Source organism: Otolemur garnettii, unplaced genomic scaffold (genome assembly GCF_000181295.1).
Source record: "Otolemur garnettii isolate 467f Iridium unplaced genomic scaffold, OtoGar3 scaffold00279, whole genome shotgun sequence".
Taxonomy (NCBI): domain Eukaryota; kingdom Metazoa; phylum Chordata; class Mammalia; order Primates; family Galagidae; genus Otolemur; species Otolemur garnettii.
Window position 1 is genome coordinate 157,155 of NW_003852674.1, and position 6,089 is coordinate 163,243.

Genomic DNA, 6,089 nt, shown 5'->3' on the forward strand with positions numbered 1-6,089 from the left:
AATAACATCAAAAAGATGATGTCTTATCAGCATTAAGGACTCATTCCTGCATCAGATTTCCATCACTGATGACTCATCAATGAATTTCACTGCTGCTTTGTGAAAAGGAGAGGCTTTTCCACCAAATTTAAATTTTTAAATTTAAAAATTTACCATACACTGGTAAGCATATGTCTCACATTTCTGGAGCCAGCCTGTTTGATATTCACAGTCCATTTCAATTTTTGTTTCATTACAAGAGATCTTTGCTTACTCATGATCAGCCTACCATTAAGGGATGGATTCACTGTAATACTGGTGATCTACTCTTTGAATACACAATCCAGATCTTCCCATTTTTTGTTTTATGCAGTGTTCATTAACTTTCATTCATCATTTCAGCATAGAAATTAAGCCATTTATCCTTTCATTTCTTCAGGTCATACATGGTAGTCATTCCAACACCATGTTCTTCTATAAGATGCTTATGCTTAACACTGCTGTCCAGTCTCTCTAATAGACTTCCTGTTCTATTGATAAACACAAATTCTTCTATGTATTTTTCTTCTCACTGTTGCCCAGATGTTGACCATAAATTTATATAATTTATTGGCAATTTGTATGTCCTTCATGGAAAGGACTGTTCAGCTCCCTTGTCCATTTTTGAAATCGGGGCTTTTAAAATTACTGTTTTGTTGAGTACATTTCATAAATATTTGAGTATTATACCCTTACCGAATATGTGGTTTGAAAATATTTTTGCCTATTCCTTGGGCTCTTTTCATTTTTTGAATGTTTGCTGTGCATAAACTTCTTAGTTGCCTATACTTTTAATTGTTTGTCATTGTGTTTGGTGTCAGAAAATTATTGTTAAAACCATTGCTGTTAATTTTTCCCTATGCTTTCTTCTAGGAATTTTATGTTTTCAGGTCATATGTACATCTTTTATCTTTTTGAGTTGTTCTTTTTTATTAAATCATAGCTGTGTACATTAATGCAATCATGAGGAACAATGTGCTAGTTTTATATACAATTTGAAATATTTTTATGTATGGTTTTATGTATAGTTTAATGTAAGAATTAAACTTCCATTTTCTATGGCATGTAAATATATCATTTACATAGTGCCATTTGCTGAAAAGGTCATTTATTCCCCTTGGCCCATTTTTGAAAGATTAGATAAATCCATATGTGTATGAATTTTCAATATTTATAGCTTTTTGTGTTTTTACCATTTAGGCTTTTATAACTCTGGTATTTCTTTTGTTAATATTATGAAATGGAAAATAATTGTTTGTCTCCACATTCATAACACATGATTCCAGCCTCATTCAATTAGATGTCTTTCTTTTATTTTAACATCAAAATTCTAATTCAGACATTTATTATCTTTCTGCTCACTTTTTTTCTGAGAAGTTATGTGAAAAGTATGTTTATTTTTTAGTTACTTATTTTTTTTTACATCAGACTGATAAAGGTACATTGTTCTCATTTCTGAGATGAAGTTCAAGTTGTAGTAGAGCCCTTCACTGAGAAAGTGTGCTGAACACCCTCACATTGTGTACATTAGGTGAGATCCTGCCAATCACCCTTTGTCCTCCTTCCTCTTCTCTGCTTCCTCTCCCCTCCCCCTTGCTAGACTACACTTGTGTTTTTCTTTCATATGTGCATATAGTTGTTTATATATTAGTTTTATATTTGTATTGAGTACATTGGTTGCATCTCTTTTCATTCTGAAGATACATTACTAAGAAGAATATGTTTCAATGCCAGTGATGTGAACACAAAAGATGTAGTGTCTCCATCTTTTCTTAGGGCTGAATAGAATTCCATGGTATATATATATATAAGAGTTTGTTCATCCATTCATGGATTGATGGGCATATGGGTTGTGTGAGATAATTCTCACATTACTTGCACTCTTTTGAAAAGCTAAGAATATAAGTAAAAACAGTTTCTGAGTATTAGGGTCTTGTCTGAAGCCTTGGGCCTTAGAAAACAGGCAGGACAGAACCTACAGAACAGGATTAACAACCTGCTGTATGGAACTCTGCTTCACCCAAGCAGATAAGGGTTGATAGCCCTCTGTGCAGGGGAACAGGTCTAAGGTGACATGTGTATAAAACCACGTCCTCCAGGGGGTGGCTTCCAAACTCCTTGAAAACAGAGCTGTAAAACTTAATTCTTAGAACTAAATTGAGTATAGATTACCCCCTTGCTTCATCTGTTGATTTTTTACCCTATAGAAATGAAGTTTGGAATTCATGGTTGCTTAAGAAATAATATGGTTGTTTTTAAGTCAGTTTTCTGGATTCAGTGTTTCCTTTTAAGGTTAGGATAGAATAAGGAATGTTAATTATAAACTATTGATTGATGTGGTGTATGTGACTTACTGACTATAAAAAGACCCTTTGGAATAAAGATGATTGCTACTTGCCATCCCATGAGCAGTAGTCTGTTTCTTGTATCCATACAATTTTAGACGTGGACTTACACTTGAGGCAAAGCTCTCTCCATTTCCTTTCAGAACCTTTAGCCAACAGGGTTGATTTCATGTCTTGTCAATTCTGAATTGAACATACTAGAGCAAATGTCCTCGTGGTAAGATAATTTTGGTTCTTCTAAGTGGATACATACTAATGGGATTGCAAAATCAAGTGGAAGGTCCACTTTTAGTTCTTGGAGGATTCTCCATACTTCTTTCCATAGATGTATCAGTTTGTATGTCACCAGCAGTGCAAAAGTGTTCCCTTCTCTCCACATCAATGCCAGCATTTGCAATTTTGAGATTTTGTGACATGAGTTTTTCTAATTGGGGTTAGGTGATGTCTCAGAGTGGTTTTGATTTGCATTTCTCTGATGTTTAGGGGCAATGAACATTTTTTTCAAGTGTTTGTTGGCCATTCATTTGTCTTCTTGAGAGAAGTTTCTGTTCAAGTCTCTTGCCCACTTACAAATGGTGTTGTTCATGCTTTTCTCATTAATTAATTTGAGTTATCTATAGATTCTCATTATCAGTCTTTTGTTGGATTCATAACATGCCAATATATTTCCATTCTTAAGGTTGTCTGTTTGCTTTAGTTCTTGTACCATTAAAATGTCCATACTACCAAAAGTAATCTACTGATTTAATACAATCTATCAATGCATCAATGTCATACTTGGAAGAACTTGAAAAGATAGTACTTCAAGAGGGTGGAGCAAGATGGTGGACCAGAATGATTGTTTGGTTGAGCTCTCTTAATACAACTGAGTTAAAAAAGAGAACTCCATCAAACCTACTGTAGGGACCTTCCCTGGAGCTGTAGCTCAGGGAGCACAGCAACGTGGTGGTGTGAAAGACACAGTGTATGATCTGGAGCTGTGGAGGTCTGATTCAGCAGGCAAATTATGGGGGCTAGTGGGAATGGCCAGAACCCGATGAAGATCTGGGGATAGCAAGAGGCCTTTCCATGGCTTTGGAAGGAAGCTACACATTGAGTGGAAAGCTTGGAAGAGTGGGCAGGCTTGAACAGTATATGGCAAACAGATTTGAATACCAGGAGGAGTGGATTTATGATCAGTTTGGTGCTGCCTGGTGAGGCAGTCATACTGGGAAGGTCCCAGCTGCCAGAGGGCTGCCATTGTGGGAAGGCTGAGAGAAGGTCCTAAGGGTTGGCCTCTCAGCAGGGGCCTGAGGCACAGCCATCCCTATTCCACTTGCCTGAATTGGAACTCCACTTGGGGCAGGCTGAGTGTCTCACACACACACACACCCAGGAACTGTTGTCAGGGGGAACTGTGAGACCTGCTTATGAAAGATTATGGAGAGCTTTGAGATCCCAAGCTGGTGGGGACTGAATGCTCAGGAAGCAATCAAGCAATCACTGAGGGCAACTAAATTAAGAATGAAGATCATGAACGGACACTAGAGAGAGGTTGCCAGCTGTGTTGTCCATCTCCTGAAACCACTCTGAGGGCAACTAAGTGAGGAATAAGGTCCATGCTGGGGAACTAGAGAGAGGCTGTGTTTTGTTTTTGCTAATTTATTTGATTGGTCCTATTCATAACTTTAATTTTTACCTTCATCAAGAGCAAATGTGCCTGTATATTGGTTAAAGTATTTCAGTCTCATTTATTCTCACTCTCTATTTCACTCCTCTCCTTTCTTTCAATAGAGATTTTTCTTTTTTTCTCATCTTTCCCAAATAAATTGCTTATACAACAGCTAAGATATCCCCTCCTTTCTTTTTGGTCTTCTTTCTTTCCCTTTTCTTCTTTCCTTTCTGTCATTTATTCAATACAACTGTATCAAACTTTTAATTTTCTATATCTATTCTTCTTATTATTATTATTATCATTATTATGTGATTTTTTTTTTCCTTTTTTCACTGAGTGCTAAGGCAGCATGACTTTGGTCTGGCTAGGAGGTTATGGCTGTAGTCTGGCTCAAAGAGGCCAAGAGATTATGGTCTAGGGAAGCTTTCTACGTCTGGCCCTGAGAAGATTGTATTGGTAAGTCCATGCTGCAGAATTTATCTTTTTCATTTAAATTCCTTTTTTCTTCTTCTTCTTTTTTTTTTTTTTCTCTTTTCTTTCTCTTTCTATTTTTGGCATAGATAGACACTGTCTTTGCTCAGGCTCGTAAGGAGCTCCTGATTTTGAGGAACTCACAAACCCAAGCCCCTCAAAATCCATGTGTCATGAGTGTGGACTTACTACCATGCCAATTAATACTATTTCTCTTATCACTTTCATTTTTACTTCCTGTCCTCTTTGTCTCCTGTTGTTCAATTCTCTTCTTTCAACTCCTTTTATTTTTATCTTTCTCTTTTCCTTCTTTTTTCTGCTTTCTTTCTCTCTTGTTTCTCCTTGGTCACCCTTTACCCTTCTCTTCCTTTTGGGCTTATACAAAGAGGCAACTTCAACATCTAAACTCTGAGACAAGGTAATTTAAAGCAAAGGAGGAAGTAAGAATGAAAAAGGAGGACAAAGAGGTGAACAAAAAGAAAGCATTCATGAGGAGGAACCAACAGAAAAATTGGGGCAACATGAAAAACCAAACAGAGCAATTCTCCCAAGGGACCATGAGGCAGCTACTACAGAGGACTTCACCTATAAAGAATTAATAGATTTGACATAAAGGGAATTTAAAATATGGGTGATAAAGACAATAATGATAATTCATGAGAAAATAGACAGACAGAACAAAAAGATGGATAAGAGTTGGGTTGAATATAAACAAGCTATCACAGAAATTAAGGAATGAAGGAGATAATCAGAGAATGTAAAGATGCAGTAGCAAGTATCAAAAATAGATTAGGCCACAGAGAAGAAAGAACCTCAGAATTAGAGGCTTACAGAGGCAGAAAAAAAAGAGAAAGAAACCATACCAGTCAATTAGATAACTATGAGACTTCATGAGGTATTTAAATATAGGAATAATAGGGATCTCAAACGGGAAGAAAATTGTCCCAAAGAAATGGAACCTCTACTGAGAATATTATAAATAAAAACTTGCCACGTTTTACTAAAGATTCTGACACACTCCATTTCAGATGGATATCAAACCCTGGGTCATCTCAACTCCAACAGAGCTTCAACAAGACACATTATAATAAATCTTTCCATATTCAAGATAAAAGAGAGCAGCCAGTACTAAGCACCAACTGATGTAAAGAGGCAGAACCATTAAGATGACAGCAGCCTTTTTCAACTTTATCTTTCCAAGCCAGAAGAAAGTGGTCATCTGCCTTCAACATTATTAAACAAAACAATTTTCAGCCCAGAATTTTGTATCCTGCTAAAATAAACTTCAAAACTGATGGAGATATCAAATCTTTTGTGATCCCCTCCTCACTCCCCCTTCTTGAATTTAATTGTAATTTTTCTCTCATGTAGGCCTGTAGTTATTCATCTACTAGTTTCAAATTAGTGCTCAGTACATGGAGTGCATGTTTTTCCATTCTTGTGATAACTTTACTAAGGAGAAAATTTTTCAGTTCCATCCAAGAAAATGCAAAAGATGTGAAATCTTTATCTTTTTATGGCTGAATACTATCCCATGGTATATATACACCACAGTTTATTAATTCACTCATAGGTTGATGGACACTTGGGTTTGAAGAGTT